Genomic DNA, 17,168 nt, shown 5'->3' with positions numbered 1-17,168 from the left:
TATCAGAATTGGACTCTTGATACTTCCTCCTTCCCTCTTCTAAAATCTCTCCCCAATTTCCAGAATGGGTGCTATTGAGCTAATTTGTATAAAGGACTAATAACTGAAACAATTTTGCAAGATGTAGGTAGAACTCTGGGACTAGAAATAAGAAAGTCTAGATCTAAGTCTGTGTTTGTTATTTATTATTACCTAGGTGACCTTGACAAATTCTTTCTCTCTGGGAAATAGAAAACAGAATCCTCATCTGAAAATCAGAGATTTAGTTGGTTGATCTAGTCAACTCTAATCTTTTTCATTTCTCCTTTTTTTGTAATTTTAAATAATAAAACCTTCAATCATAGAAATGAAAAAGTAGTGGTAATTTAAAAAAAAAAAACTAGCAGAGAGTCTATCACTTCCTACTGTCACCTAATCTCTAACCTTTAGAAGAGGAACCAAATCTTCCTCTGAACACTGAACTTGTGCCTTCTAGCTCTTGCTGCTTAGTATCCCCTGAGGGAAGGTGGTAAGGGACTGCCTTAAAGTGATGACACTTCCATCTGTGCCAGCACAAGACCACTTCCACTTCCTGCTGCCAATCCCATCTCTCTCAACTGAGATGCAGAGGGCTTCCTGTGCAAAAAGGAACAATCCTATTCTTGATCTCATTCTTTCATTTCCTGATACTTCTGTTCCTTAAGGGAAGAGATAGAGGAAAATCAAGAGGAACTGGAACTTCCATTTTTCTGCTGTGTCCTTTCTTGCTTGCTCTCTAGCCTTTGAAAGAAGAGTTTTGAAATAGGGCCATCTGACCATCTGACCATACCTTCTGACCATCTGACCATATCTTCCTCTTCATACTATATCTGCCTCTAGCTCGATCTTTGGTCTCCTTTGGGAAGAGGAGTTGCACTTTACACTCTTTATGAATGATTCTCACATTTCTCAATGATTCACATACCTGATGATATTCTGCACATTCTAGTGATTTTGAACCCCTTTAGATTATTATCCAAACCCTATTTCCATTATTGTATCATCTCAACACTTTCATCCCCAAATCGTGACCATTTCTCCATCTCTTTCTCTGTCTCCATCTCTGCCTGTCTCTCTGTATGTCTCTGACTCTAAAATATACACACAAACATAAACACACCCACACCCCCATTCAATACACTGCAGTAACTTCCTATTATTTCCAGAATCAACTACAGAATGTTCTGTTTGGTATTCAAAGCCTTTTATAACCTAGTGCCCATCTATATTTCCAGTTTTCTTGCATCTTTCTCCCAAAGATGTTCTCTTAAATCCAGTGACATTGACCTTCTGGCCGTTCCACCAACAATACATTTGTCTCTCAGTTCCTGGCATTGTCACTAACCATGACCTATGCCTGGAATGCTCTCCCTCCTTAGGTCTATGACCTGACCTTCCTGACTTCCTTTAAGACCCAATTAAAATCTCCTCTTTCATTGCAAGCCTCCCCCAACCCCTATTAATTCTTGTTCATTTCTGCTACCAATTACTTCCTTTTTAACTCTATAAATACCTTGTTTATATATATATATATATACACACATATATATTTATATATTGCTTGCATGTTGTCTTCCACATATATAGTAATCTCCTTGAGGGCAGGGACTGTCTTTTGCTTCTTTTTGTATCCCAGCATCTAGCAGAGGGACTGGTGTGTAGCAGATACTTAATAAATGTCTATTTATTGATCGATTAAATGGGCTAAGTTATTTTACACAAAAAGAAGTAAGGAAAAATTTTTTACAATAGAGTGGAAGGGTGGGGAGTGAAGGGGAATGAGTGAGCCTTCACTCTCATCATAAGTGGTTCAGAGAGAAAATAACATGTACTCTCAAGTGGGTATAGGAATCTATCTTACCCTAAAGGAAAATAGGAGAGGAAAGGGATTGGAGAAAGGGGACAAGGGGAGGGGAGGAGGGGTTGGGTGATAAATTGAATGATTAGAACATCACTCATCTCTTCTACTGTGCCCTATGTAATGCCTGTTCCATAGTCAACAGATTAACCTTCATCCTAATTTTTTTCCTCTCTCACTCCTTCAGCATACAAGCTATTACTCAAACTTAGTTCCCCCTGATGACACAGACTCCCTGGATATTCTTTCTAATACTGGCGAGAGTGCCTTTGCACATTCTCCACAGCTCCATTGACTGAGGTAAGGGAGTTGGATTTCCCATTTTCACTAACTTTTTTTTATTATTTTTTCTTTGGAAAGAACTTTGCTTTTATTTTTTTCATATTACTACAATAGTCATGATGTAAAAGTAAAAAAAAAACCTCCCCCTAAAGAAAGACAAACCTCACAAAAAGTAAAGTAAGGGGAAAAAATGTGTATTTCAGTCTGTGTTCAGATACTCTTAACTCTGTCTTTGGAATGGAGCACGTTCTTTATCATAATTCCATCAGATAAATTGCTTCAATAATTTTTCTCACAGTTGCTATTACTAATTGTATTTCCCTCTATCCTATTCCCTCAACCCCCTTTTTCTATTTTCTCTCTCCTTTCTCCCTGTTTCTCCTCAAAAAATGTGTTGTATCTGACTACTCTCACCTATGATCTTCCCTCTCTTCTATCACCTACACCTTCCCCTTTCCCTCCCTGTTTCTTTTCTTCCATCTCTTTCCTCTCCTTTTCCTTTATGGTAAGATAGATTTCTATGCTCAATTGAGTGTCTATGTTTTTTTTTTCCCTCTCTAAGTCACTTACAATGAGAGTGAAAGCTCACTCATTCCCCTTCACCTCCCACCCCCTTCTCCTCCCTGCCCCTTCCACTCCATTGCAAAAGCTTTTACTTGCTTCTTTTATGTGAAATAGATTAGCCCATTCTCCCTCTCCTTTCCCTTTCTCCCAGTAACATTACGTTCTCATCCATCAACTCCATCTTTATAATATAATATACCTTCATATTCAGCTCCCTCCTGTGCCATGTCTACATATGCTCCTTCTGACTGCTCTAATAAATGAGAAGGTTCATATGCATTATCAGTAGGGAATACAAGCAGTTCAAAATCATTAAGTCTCTCATAATTTGTCCTGCCTGTCCAGCCTCTCTTTGCTTCAGTTGAGTTGTGTACTTGGTGATCAAAGTTTCTGTTCAGTTCTGGTTGTTTCAATAGGACAATTTGAAAGTCCCATATTTCATTGAATGTCCATCTTTTCCCCTGAAGGAGGATGTTCAGTTTTTCTGGATAGTTGATTCACAGTTGTATGCCATGCTTTTTTGCCTCCAGAATATCATATTCCAAGTCCTATGAACACATAATATAAAAGCTTCTAAATTTTGTGTTATCCTGACTAGTTCCACAATATTTGACTTGTTTCTCTCTGGCTTCTTGAAATATTTTCGCCTTGACTTGGGAGTCTTGGGAGTTCTGGAATTTGGCTATAATATTCCTGGGAGCTTTTATTTTGGAATCTCTTTTAGGAGGTTATCATTGGATTCTCTCAATTTATATTTTACCCTCTGCTTCTTGGAAGTCAGGGCAGTTTTCCAATGTTTTTTTTTTAAGTTTTTGCAAGGTAAATGGGGTTAAGTGGCTTACCCAAAGCCACACAGCTAGGTAATTATTAAGTGTCTGAGGCTGGATTTGAACTCAGGTACTCCCAACTCCAGGACCAGTGCTCTATCAACTTTGCCACCTAACTGCCCCTATGTTATTTCTTGAAAAATGAACTCTGGGCCCTTTTCCTGTTCATGACTTTCAAATAGCCCAATAAGTTCTAAATTATCTCTCTTAGATTTGTTTTCCAGGTCAGTTGTTTTTTCCAATGAGATATTTCACATTTTCTTTTAGTTTTTCATGTTTTTTTGTGTGTGTTTTATTGTTTCTTGATTTCTCACAAAGTCATCAGCTTCCCTTAGCTCCACTCTACATTTGAAGGAATTGCTTTCTTCAGAGAGCTTTTGTATCTACTTTTCCATCTGGCTCATTTGGCTTTTTAAGGAATTCTTCTCTTCTTTGGCCGTTTAGAAGCTCACTCCCCCCATTTGGCCTAAACTGGTTTTTAAGATGATATTTACTTCAGTGTATTTTATAATTCCTTTACCAAGTTGCTGACTTAGTTTTCATGATTTTCCCACATCACACTCATTTCTCTTCCCAATTTTCCTCTACATTCCTTACTTGATTTTCAAAATCTTTTTGTGAGATCTTCCATAGATGAAGATCAATTCATATTTTTATTGGAGGCTTTGGATTCGGAAGCTTTGTCATCTTCTGAGTGCATATTTTGATTCTCCATGGGACAAAGTCATTGTCTGTGGTTGGATTTTTTCTTCTGTTGTTTGCTTATTTGCCCAACCTATGACTTGATTTTAACTCTTTGTTAAAGTGGGCTCTCTCTCCAGGGTGGAGGATGCACTCTCCCAAGCTTTTGAGGGTTTTTGCAGCTGTTTTCAGTGACACCCCTCACAGATCTCAATTCCTTAAGAGAGGCTCTGACTGCTCTCCTGGCCTATGCTCTTGCCTGTGGATGACCACAAATACTCCCCTCTGTCCTGAAACTGTGAGGAGAGTCCCTGCTCCACTATAGCAGAAAAACTCCTTTCCTGTGACTGGGATCCAGACTGTGACCTGAATCTGAATATTGGCAAAGCAACAGATCCTATCTCAGAGATAGCACAGAGACCTCTGCAGTCTCCCCCTACCTCCCTTACTGTCTGTGGGCTGAGCACGTTGGAAGCAGTAGCCAGGTGACTCCCTTCCAGGTGGCTTTCCAGGCCTATTCCTGATTCCTGAAACCCTGCACTGGACTGGGTTCTATGCATACTCTGGTGTGGAAGTTTCCCTGCTGACCTTTCAATTTCTCCTTGGCAATCCTTGGGCTGAGAGATCTGGGAACCACCCTGCTGCCACAGATCCAGGCATCCCATGGGCTATTCCTGGATGACAAGCCAGTTTGCTCTGGTGGCTAGTGCAGCCAGATTTTGCTATGGCCCTTTCTAACCCCTATAAAAGATCTTTCCTGCGTATTGTCCAAGTTATCTTGGGCTGGAAAATTGTTTCATTTAGTTTTGCTGTGGGTTCTACCACTCTAAAATTTGTTTAATTATTATTTAGAGGTATTTGGAGTGATCTGGGGGAGATCTGCCAGGATTTCCTTCCTTCACTTCTCCATTTTTTACTTTCAAGTTCTTTCCCTATCTCTGTCATGTGTCTTCCATTGAGATTCATACTTTTATATTTGTCACCCCAAATTCCTCACAGCAACTCTTCCTAACCTTTTTATCTCTCCTCAAACCTATCATGGCTCACTCTCCCCACTCTCTGAGTTGAAAAACCTAGCCTCATGTTTTACAGGAAAAAAATGGAACCATTTATTAGGAGTTTTTTCTTTGAGCTTTCCTATTTCACATCATTCATAAGCCTTCTGCTACTATCTTTTGAACCTGTCTGACATGATTAGGTACATTTACTCCATATGAAGGTTAACCCCTTTACTTGTTCAAATGATCTCACTACATTCTGTCTTCTTCAATAGATTGTCTCTCTGACATGCCTACTTTGTCACCTATTTTCAGTCTTTCTATTGACTCACTCCCTACAGTCTATAAGCAAACTCGTATTTCATCCATACTGAGAAATCCCTCACTTGATCCTTCTATTCTGCTATCATTCTTTTAGCCTTCTGCCCTTTGTAATAAACCTTGAAAAAGGCATCTAAAGTACGTACCTTGAATCTTTGATCTCTCTCTCTCTCTCTCTCTCTCTCTCTCTCTCTCTCTCTCTCTCTCTCTCTCTCTCTCTCCCAACCTCCTACAATCTGATTTTCTGAATTTATCATTCTACCAGTTGCTAATGATTGCTTTAATTGCCATATCCATTGATCTTTTCTCAGACTTCATTCTCCTTGACTTTTGTGTAGCTTTTAACATTGCTAATCACCCCCTCTTTTTTGATACTTGCTTTTAGATAGGGTTTTGGGATCACTCTCTTCTGGTTCTATTCCTTCTTATAGGTTTGATCATCTAGTATTTCCTTTCCTGGATCTTCATCCAGATCATTCCCTCTAACTATAGGTGTTCCTTGGGTTCTATCAAGGCCCTCTTCTCTTTTCTATCCATACTACTTTACTTGGTGATATCCCACATTTAGTTACCAGAATAATGATTAGAATTCTCATACCTACCTATCTTGTCCCAGACTCTCCACTCATCTCAAATATTATATCTGCAACTGCCTTTCAGACATCTTGAACTAGTCCAGTAGATATCTTAAATTTTACATGTTCAGAGTCAAACTCATTACTTTTCCTTTTAAAGTTCCTCAGGGAAATTTAGGATTCATGGTGACTTTTTAAATTTTATTTTTAATTTTTATTTATTTAAGGCAATGGGGTTAAGTGACTTGCCCAAGGCCACATAGCTTGGTAATTATTAAATATCTAAGGTCTTATTTGAACTCAGGTCCTCAGGAGTCCAGGGCTGGTGCTCTTCCCACTGTGCCACCTAGCTGCCCTCATGGTGGACTTTTTACTATTGTTCATTCCACCTACCCATATCCAAGCCATTGCCAAAGTCTGTCAATTTTGCCTCTGCAGTATCTCTTGAATATGCTCCCTTTCCCCCTCTGACACTGCTATAATACTGGTGCAGGGTCTCGTTCCTTTACATCTAGATAATTTACAATAGCCTGATAGTGGATCTACCTGTATCAGGTCTCGCCTTTCACTAATCCAGTCCTCATTCAATTATTAAAGTAACCTTCCTAAAACACAGCTTTGTTTATGTTAGACCTTTACTTGGCAAAGTTCACTGACTTCCTGTTGTCTCTAGGATCAAAAGCAAAAATCTTTTGTTTGGCATTCAAAGTCCTTCATAATCTAGCCCTATCCTACTTTTCCAATTTTCTTATACTGTACTCTCCAACACATATTTTTAATCCAATGATACTGGTCTCTTTGCTTGTCTACAAATGAGACCCTCCATCTCTTAGGTCTGGGAATTTTCTTTAGCTGTCCCCCCATACCTGGAATGCTTATCCTCTTCATCTTAACCAACTCCCTTCCCTAATTTCCTTTAAGTTGCAACTAAAATATGTTTTACTGAAAGCCTTTCCAATCCCTCTTCTTTTTTCAATGCTTTTCTTCTCATAATTATTTTCTTTTGAAAGATTTTATTTATTTTGAGTTTTACAAATTTACCCCTATTCTTGCTTCTCTCCCCCCACCCCCTCCACAGAAGGCAGTCAGTTAGTCTTTACATAGTTTCCATGGTATGCATTGATCTAAGTTGAATGTGAAGAGAGAGAAATCATATCCTTAAGGAAGAAAAATAAAGTATAAGAGATAGCAAAATTACATAATAATGGTTTTTTCCCCCCTAAATTGAAGGTAATAAATAGTCTTTGGTCATTGTTCAAACTCCACAACTCCCCCTCTGGAAACAGATGGTCGTCTCCAACACAGATAGCCCAAAATTATCCCTGATTGTTGCACTGATGGAATGAGCAAGTCCATCAAGGATGATTATCACCCCCATGTTGCTGTTAGAGTGCACAACGTTCTCCTGGTTCTGTTCATCCCACTCATTACCAGTTCATGCAAATCTCTCCATGCTTCCCTGAATTCCTGTCCCTCCTGGTTTCTTTCCTTTTTTTTTTTTTTTTTTGGTTAATATGATTTTATTTAAATATTACTAATATATTGTTGTTTAAGAGAAAACATAATACTGCCTCCTCCACAAAAATATAGAACCTCATGACAAATAAAGTAAAGAGAAAAAAATGTGTTTGTCTATGTTCTGATGCCATCAGCCCTGTCTTGGGTGGATCACATTCTTTATCATAAAACCATCACAGAAGCTACTTTCATATTTTTCCACAGTTGCTGTTGCTGATTTTAATGACCTCCATCCATTCCACCCCACTGCCATATATTATTTTTTCTCTCTCCTTTCACTCTGTCCCTCTTCTAAAATGTGCTGTAGGGCCGCTGAGTGGCACAGTGGACAGAGCACCGACCCTGCTTCCAAGAGGCCCCAAGAATGCATACTACCCCAGAGACCCAGCAAACACTCAGCTCCATAGTCCTGGATCAGTCACCCAATCCCAGCATCTTGCAAAAAATAAAAAAAAGGAATGTGTTATATCTGATTATTCTCTCCTATGATGTACCCTCTCCTCTATCATCCACCCCCCCATCCCTCTTCTTTCCTTTTTCTTCTGTATGTCTATAACCTATTGAGTGTATATGCTGTTTCCACTCTGAGCCATTTATGATGAGAATGAAGGTTTCCTCATTTCCCCTCACCTCCCCCCTTCCATATCATTGCAAAAGCTCATTGTAAAAAAATATCTTTTATATAAAATATCTTAGCCTATTCCACCTCTCCTTTCCTCTTACTCCCCTTACATTTCCCTTTTACCCATTGACTCCATTTTTACAATATATTTTATCTTCAAATTCAGCTCTCTCCTGTGCCTCATCTATAAAAGCTCCTTCTACGTGCTCTATTAAATGTAAAGGTTCATATGAGTATTATCAGTATCATTTTTCTATACAGGAATACATGCAGTTCATCCTCATTAAGTCCCTCATAATTTACCCTTCTCCACTGTCTATGCTTCACAAGAGTCCTGTACTTGAAGATCAAACTTTCTGTTCAACTCTGGTCATTTTAACAGGAATATTTGAAATTCCCCTGTTTCATTGAAAGTCCATCTTTTCCCTTGGAAGAAGATGTTAAGTTTTTCTGGGTAGTTGATTCTTGGTTGCATTCCAATCTCTTTTGCCTTTTGAAATATTACATTCCAAGCCTTACGAGCCCTTAATGTAGTTGCTGCTAAGTCCTATGTGATCCTGACTGCAGCTCCACGATATCTGAATTGTGTCCTTCTGGCTGCTTGTAATATTTTCTCTTTTACTTGGGAGTTCTGGAACTTAGTTATGATATAGCTGGGGGGTTATTTTTTGTGGATCTCTTTCTGGGAGAGATCAATGGATTCTCTCAATTTCTATTTTGCCCTTTGCTTCTAGAATATCATGGCAATTTTTTTAGTTTTTTTTGCAAGGCAAATGGGGTTAAGTGGCTTGCCCAAGGCCACACAGCTAGGTAATTATTAAGTGTCTGAGACCAAATTTGAACCCAGGTACTGCTGACTCCAGGGCTGGTGCTTTATCCACTATACCACCTAGCTGCCCCATGGCAATTTTCTTGTAGGAATTCTTTAAAAATGAGGTCAAGGCTCTTTTCCTGATCATGACTTTCAAGTATCCCAATAATTTTAAAATTATCTTTCCTGAATCTATTTTCCAGATCAGTTGTTTTTCAATGAGATGTTTCACATTTTCTTCTAATTTTTTTCCATTCTTTTGGTGTTGAAGTATTGTGTCTTCACTTCTCATAACGTCATCAGCTTCCTTTAGCTCCATTCTGCATCTGAAGGATTTGTTTTCCTCAGAGAGTTTTCTTATCTCCTTTTCCATCTGGCCAATTCTGCTTTTTAAAGCATGCTTCTCCTCAATACCTTTTTGAACTGGTTTATCCATTTATCCATGGTTTTTAACATGTTCTTTTCTTCAGCATTTTTAACATGTTATTTTCTTCAGCATTTTTTTAACATGCTATTTTCTTCAGCATTTTTGGGGATATCCTTGACTAAGCTACTGACTTCATTTTCATGGTGTTCCTGCATCTCTCTTGGTTGTCTTTGCAATTTTTCTTCTATCTCCCTCACTTGATTTTCAAAATATTTTTTGAACTCTGTCATAGGCTGAGCCCAACTTCTATATTTCTTGGAGTCTTTAGATGCAGAAGCTTGTACTTCCTCATCTTCAGATTGACTATTTTGATCCTCCTGGGATTATAGACAAAGTATTTGTCAATGGTCAGGTTCCTTTTTTCTTCTTCTGTTTATCCATTTCCCTACCCTGTGTCTGGTTTTATGGTGCTTCCTGAACTTTTGAGTTTTATTGGAACCCTCCCACAAGATCCTCAGTGTGTGAGACTCTAACTGCTCTCCTGCTCTGTGAATGACAACAAGTGCACCCCTCTGCTGTGGAGCTGAGGGGGGGGTCTCTGTTCTATGGCAGGGTCTAGATTTGGATCAGGATCTGAATGTAGTCAGAGCTCCAGAGTCCTGTTCCAGGGACAGAGGACAGACCTCAGAAGTCTCCCTCTACTCCCTTATCTTTGGTGGACTGAGCACTCAGGGGCAGCTGCCTAGAGGCTCCTGCTTGCTGGCTCCATGAACCATGGCTCCCAGGTACCCTGGGGCTGTTCCTGGGAGGCTGAAATTTCTTCACTCTAGCCTGGCTGCCTTTCTAACCCCGTGGAACAGAGTTTATTCACTATTTTCCAGGTCACCTTGGGCTGGAGAAATGCCTCACTGAATCTTTCTGTGGGTTCCATCTCTCAAAAATTTAGTTAGAGTCATGATTTTAAAATTTTTGAAATATTTTAGATGGAGCACCTAGGAAAGGCTCTTCTCCTGCCACCAGCTTGGCTCCACTCTCATAATTATTTTCTTTACATTCTAAATATAGTTTGTTTGTACACATCTATTTCTTTATTATTTCCCCATTATTATGAGCTCCTTGAGAGAGCAAGGATTGTCTTTTGTCTCTTTTTATATCCCACTGTGCCTGGAATATACTGGTTCTTATCCTTCATTATTGAAGATCAAAATGACATCATTATGTTTGAGACAAATATGTGTGTCCAACTGTGTGGCTGGTCAGACTAATAAGAGCTCAGAATTGTTTACCACAGGTTGGGTGCAAATAGTCCATGTGAACACCTGGGGTATTTGCATTCTCTGTAGTAAACTACTAGGCAGTTTTGCTCTAGAACAGACCTCAGTGTCTGATATCTTCTCCTGCCAGGTGATCTTCAGAATCTTTCTAATACAATTTAGATGGAAGTGATCCAGTTTCCTGACTTGGCGATGGTAGACTGCTCAAATTTCATAGGCATATAGCAATGAGGTCAGCACAATGGTTCTGGAGACCTTCAATTTAGTCATCAGTCTAATACTTCTGCTCTCCCATACTTTCTTTCAGAGCCTCCCAAATACTGAGCTAGCTTTGTTAATGCCATTGTCAACCTCATTGTCAAAGTGTACCTCCCTGGAAAGGACACTGCCAAGGTAAGTGAACTTGTACTCACAATTTCTCCATTTGCTGTAATCAATGTTTCCACATATGGATGGCATGCTGGCTGATGGAGCACTGGGTTTTCTTGATATTAATCATTAGACCCAAATTAGCACAAGCAGCAGAGAATTGACCCACAGTTGTTGCATCTCAGCTTCAGAGGCTACATTGCATGCACAATTATATGCAAACAGTAGACCATGCATCAACATTCCCTCTACTTTGGTCTTGGCTTGGAGCCTTTTCAAGTTGAAAATTTTTCCAACAGTGTGCTAGCTGACCTTGAGGCCATGTTCATCCCCAGTGAAGGAGATAACATGGCTGAAAACATGCTAAAAAGTATGGGAGTAAGGTTACAACCTTGTTTTACTCTATTAGCGACTGGGAAATCTCAAGAGCATCGCACACTCTCTAGAACCCAGACATGTACGCCAACAAGAAATTGATGCCCAATATCGATGAACTTCTCCAGGCAACCAAATTTTGACATAATTTCCCATAAACACTTGTGATTGACAGGATCAAGGGCCTTGGTCAAATCTACAAATGTTGCATACAGACCTCTCTTCTGTTCCTGGTATTTTTCCTGGAGCTCATGGGTAGCAAACAGCATATTGACTATTCCTTGACCCATTCTGAAGCTATATTAGCTCTCAGGGAGGTGAGCATCTTCCAGGTGACGGATCAACCTATTCAGAAGGACTCTGGCAAGAATCTAACAAACAATGACTAAACAAGCAATTTCCCTGCAATTGTCACAGGAGAAGCTATTCCTTTTATCTGTATAGAGACGGAGAATAAAGGCATTCTTGAATTATTGGGGGATAATATCTTCATGCCATATAACACAGAAAATTTCAGTCAGTTTTTGAATGAGCAGTGAACCCCCTACCTTGTAGATATCAGTTGGAATAGAATCAGCACCAGGTGCTTTGACTTGAAAGGAGCTTAATGGCATTCAAAATCTCTTCTTCAGTTGGAACATCAGCTAGAGACAAAATGACTTCAACTTGACGTAAACAATCAATGACTTCTGCATTGATTGACAATGGTCTGTTAAAGAACACTATGGAAATAAAAGGAACACTATGGAAGTGTTCAGTCCATCTGTCTAGGATCAAGTCCCTATTGTTAATCAATGTGGATCCATCAGCATGAGTAGGAGATGCACTATATGTCTTTGTCCCATAAATAACCTTCAGGGTATCATAAAAGCATTTAGGTTTGTTACTATCTGCATAAAATTGAATTTTATCTGATTTCTTACAGAGCCAAGAGTCTTGTATCTCTCTAAGCTTCTCTTGGACTTTACTTTTTTTTTTAGGTTTTTGCAAGGCATATGGGGTGAAGTGGCTTGCCCAAGGCCACACAGCTAGGTAATTATTAAGTGTCTGGAACTGGATTTGAACCCAGGTACTCCTGACTCCAAGGCCAGTGCTTTATCCACTTCACCACCTAGCCAAACCATGGACTTTACTTTTGATGCAGTTAAATGCTGCCTTATTATAAATAGATGAACTATCCTGCTGATAAAAACCCTGTGAAGTTCTCCCTTTTAATTTAGCTGTTTCTGTATTTCCCCATTCATTTTCATCAAACCAGGCTTGGTGTTTGAAGGCCAGCTTCCTGAAGTCAGAGTTGGATACATATTTTTCTGGAGTGGTTGCAGTGAAAGCAAATTCTATGATGCTGGGTTAGGTTTTATAATCAAAACTAAGCTAGTCAGCATTCTTGAATGCCTATAAAAAGGAGTGAATGACAGGCTCATGGCAATGAGATTGCCACTTTCAGGAAAATGCCATGCCACCCTCATTAGTATCTTCAACTATGACAAACACTGATGAAGCAAAAGAAATATTTTATGAAGACCTGGAGACCTTATCATCAATGTATCAAAAGAGGACAAGCTTATAGTTCTGCATGCTTTTAATATTAGTGTAGGCTCAGATTACCAGATGTGGCAGGGAGTCCTTGGCAGGAATGGAGTTGTAAACAGCAACACCAATGATCACTGACTACTGAAGACTTATACATCTCATGACCTTCTCATGACAAACACTCTTCCATTTACCTAAAGGCAATAAAACTTCTTGGATGCACCCTGTTAGCAAACATTGGCATATATTAGACTATGTGACTGTAAGGAGAAGAGACAGACAGGATATGAAATGACAAAGGCAATGTGTGGTGCAGAGTGCTGGAGTGATCACAGACCCATCTTCTTTAAGCTAAATATTCACCTTGGGGGTGACCCCAAGGCAAAATGAATATTATAAAAAAATAATAATCAAGAGATTAGAGTGTCTGAATGGGAACAGTTTGTTGCTAACTTGGAGGGAAAACTGACCTAACACACAGTTAGCAACAGTGGAGCAGAAAAAGAGTAGGCAGTGTTCAGAAATCTGGTATACAGCACTGCATTTGCTCATCTGAGCCAGATCACTGGAATATACTAGGTGCTTGATAAATATTTATTGATACTTGATTGTTGAGCAGCAAAGATCATATTGATGATCATGGAGGCTCTTCAGTGGCCCTACAACATCTGTATAATTGACATCTCTGATCAGTGGAAAGATCCTGGATCGGAAGTCTAAGACTTATGTTTGAGTCTTGGCTCTAACATTTATTGAAGTGACTAAGAGTAAGTAATTTCTTCTCCTTTACATTCTGTTTCTTCATTTATAAAATGAATATATTAATATTTTCACTAACTCCCTCACAGAATTTTGCAGAAAGCCAGGTCTTATATGCATGTTTATAATTCTAGCTATAGGGGAGATTGATCTTGGTGGATCATTTGAATTTAGGACTTCTAATTTATTTTAGGGTATGACCAATCTAGTACATGTAATAAGTCTGACACCAATAGAAGATCTTTTGGGAGTATGAGATATACTGCTTTAAAAAGAGGGTTAGCCCAGATCAGAAATAATACAAGCCAATGATCCTATGCCACTTGGATCCATGACTGTCAAACTCACTTCCAAATTGGGTAAAATAAGTAGATCCAGTGTTTAAAAAATGGGATGGAAATCACATTGTACATAGCTTGTCCTCATGAATAATAGGTCATTCTGGCAGAGCCAAGGTGGTGATGTGAAGGCAGGAATTCCTGGAAACTTGTTCCCGCCAAAACTCCTAAAACAGTCAAATTATGATTTTAGCCAAAATTTAGAGGGGAAGAACCCACAGAAAGACTGTGTGATACAATTTTCTTGTCCAAGACAACATAGAAGTTCTGCAGGAAAGGTCTGTTTCACTAGGCCCAGGAATTGGAAAAAGCTGCTTGTGAGCACAGTCGCAAAGCAGCTGGACCAACTACTCAGATCCCTGGGGGCACCTGGGTCCATGGCAGGGGTGGGGGTGGGGAAGGTTTCCAGACCTCCTGGCCTAGGGATCACCAGGAACAGCTTGAAGGGGGTGAGTGTGGAACCAGCCTCAGAGCAGCCCTGCAGTGAGAAACTGCCACGGGAATTGGGGAAGCCAATCTGTACCTCCAGAATGCAGACCACAGATGATAAGGGAGCTGGGGAGACTGAAGAGATCTCTCTGTTCTCCCTGGGGCAGGACTCAGTTGTTTGCCCACACTCAGAAAAAAATGTGAAATGTCTCATTGGGAAAACAACCAACCCCGAAAACAGATCCAGGAGAGATAATTTAAAAATTATTGGGCTATCTGAAAGTCATGATCAGGAAAAGAGCCTAGACTTCATTTTTTCAAAAAAATAATACAGCAAAATTGCCTTGACATCCTAGAAGTAGAGGGTAAAATAGAAATTGAGGGAATTCACTGATCACCTCCTGAAAGAGATCCCAAAAGAAAAATTTCCAAGAATGTTATAGTCAAATTCCAAAACTCCCAAGTCAAACTGAAAATACTAAAAGCTGCCAGAATCAACCAATTAAATTACTGTGGCTCTTCATCAGGATTACACAGGATTTGGAAGCATCTACATTAAGGGCTTGTAGTGCTTGGAATATGATATTCTGGAAGGCAAAAGATCTTGGTTTACATCCAAGAATCAACTACTCAGTAAAACTGAACATCCTCTTTCAGAAAAAAAGATGGACTTTTAATGAAACAGAGATCTTTCAAATTTTTCTATTGAAACAACCACAGCTGAATAGAAAGTTTCATTTCCCAATTATAGGACTCAGGTGAACCATAGAGAGGGCGGATGAGGACTGATTATGAGGAACTTAATGATGTTGAACTGTTTGTATTCCTAAATGAGAAGAAGATACTGATAACTCAAATGAACTTTCTCATTTATAAGAGCAGTTAGAAGGAGCATAAATAGACAAGGCATAGGAAGGAGCTGAATATATTGGTATAATATAGTAAAAAGATGGAGTCAATAGATGATAAAGAAAAGTACTGGGAGGAAGAGAAAGGAGAGGAAGAAGGGGCTAAGATGTTTCACATAACAGACAAGAAAAAGCTTTTTCAATGGAATAAAATGGGGTAAGGCAAGGGGGAATGAGTGAGCCTCCATTCTCATCAGAAATGGTTCAGAGAGGAAATAACATACATACTTAATAAGGTATAGAAATCTATCTTACCCTATAGAAAAATGAGAAGAAAGGGGCAGGATAAGGGGGAATTGGGGGAGGGAAGGGGGAACAGGTGATAGAAGAAAGGGAAGATTGTGGGAGAGAGTACTTGGATATCACACTCTTCTGAGCAGGGACAGAGTGAAAGGAGAGAGAGGATAGAGTAAATGAGAGTGGGAAGGAATAGAGTGGAGTGAAATACAATTATTAATAGCAATTGCGGGAAAAATATTGAAGCAATTTCTTTGGTGGACTTTTTATAAAGAAGGCAACCCATCTCAGAGACATAGCCATTGGAATCTAAACAAGACTGAAGTACATTTTTTTTCTCTCTCTCTATTCTTGAAGTTTCTCATCTTTTTTGGGGGGGAAGGAGGGGTTTATGTTTACTCTCACAATAAGAAAATTGTAATAATATAAAATAAATAAATCAAAAAGAGAAGAAAAACATTATATATAAAATGTAAAAACAAGAATAGGTCATGCTCCACTATTCTCATTTCCTTTATTTTTCTTTTTGTACAAGATTGCTAAACTGATAGATGAGGGGGAATATTGTGAATGTAGCTTACCTAGACTGAGCAAAACTTCTTACTATTCTTGTTGAGAAACTGGAGAAATATGAATCCCAATGATTATATAGATAAATGGATTCAGATTTTGTGGGATTCCTGATTTCCAAAAGTAGTTGCCAATGGTGCAGTAGCAATGTGAAAAAGTAGAAGGAAGAGGAAGACCTCAGTGAAATACCTCAGAAATCTGTGAAGTTTTTGTTTTGTCATTTACTTGAATAAAAGAATAGATAGTAGATTCATAATATTATCAGATGACACATTGCTAGGAGGGATAGCTAGAATACATGACAGTCAGTATCCAAAAAGAATACTGACAGGCTAGAAATTTCTTCTGAAACTAAGAGAAATTCAATATCAATGGAGATCAGTGTTCATTGTAGTACCAAAAAAAAATCCACAGATATAAGATGGAGAATGGATAGATAGCCACTCTTCTGAAACAGATATAAGGGCATAAGGGCTGCAAGCTCAATATGAAATAGCAATGTGATATGGTAGTCAAAGATTGCAACCTAAGTTTGCATTAGGAGAGGCATAGCTTCTAAATAGTGAGGTGATAATACCCTTGAACTTTATGCTCTTCTAATATTTTATTTGGAGCAGTGTTCCTTTCTGGGCATCAATGTTTAAGAAGGACATTGATAAACTGAAGAGTGACCAGAAGTGGCAACCAAGATGGTGTAGGGACTTGGGGATTATCAAAGTAATTAGGCATATTCAGCCCATGGAAGAGAAAGTCTTTTTTGAATATGATATCAGTGCTTAAGTATTTGAGGGGCTATTAAGTGAAGAAGGATTTAGACTTTATCTTATTTAGCAAAGAGTAAAAAATAAAGATCAATAATTGGTAGAAACTGAAAAAAAAGTTTAGTCCAGGAAGGTTGAGAAAACTTCCTTAAAAAGGACTCTCCAAAAATATA

At 38.9% G+C, this 17,168-nt stretch overlaps 1 long non-coding RNA gene across 3 annotated transcripts in view; it reads left to right on the top strand.

The window, feature by feature from the left end:
- LOC141513773 (uncharacterized) overlaps nt 1-17,168 on the top strand; it is a 38,774-nt gene that overhangs the window by 1,756 nt on the left and 19,850 nt on the right. For all 3 annotated transcript variants that reach the window (XR_012475877.1, XR_012475876.1, XR_012475878.1), the window contains 2 exons: nt 2,064-2,176; nt 11,024-11,109. This is a non-coding gene — a long non-coding RNA (uncharacterized LOC141513773). The remainder of the gene's footprint in view (nt 1-2,063; nt 2,177-11,023; nt 11,110-17,168) is intronic.

The sequence above is a fragment of the Macrotis lagotis genome, chromosome 1 (genome assembly GCF_037893015.1).
Source record: "Macrotis lagotis isolate mMagLag1 chromosome 1, bilby.v1.9.chrom.fasta, whole genome shotgun sequence".
In the NCBI taxonomy this organism is placed as follows: Eukaryota; Metazoa; Chordata; class Mammalia; order Peramelemorphia; family Peramelidae; genus Macrotis; species Macrotis lagotis.
The sequence above is the reverse complement of the archived record's forward strand: the minus strand, read 5'-3'. Positions and strand labels throughout refer to the sequence as shown.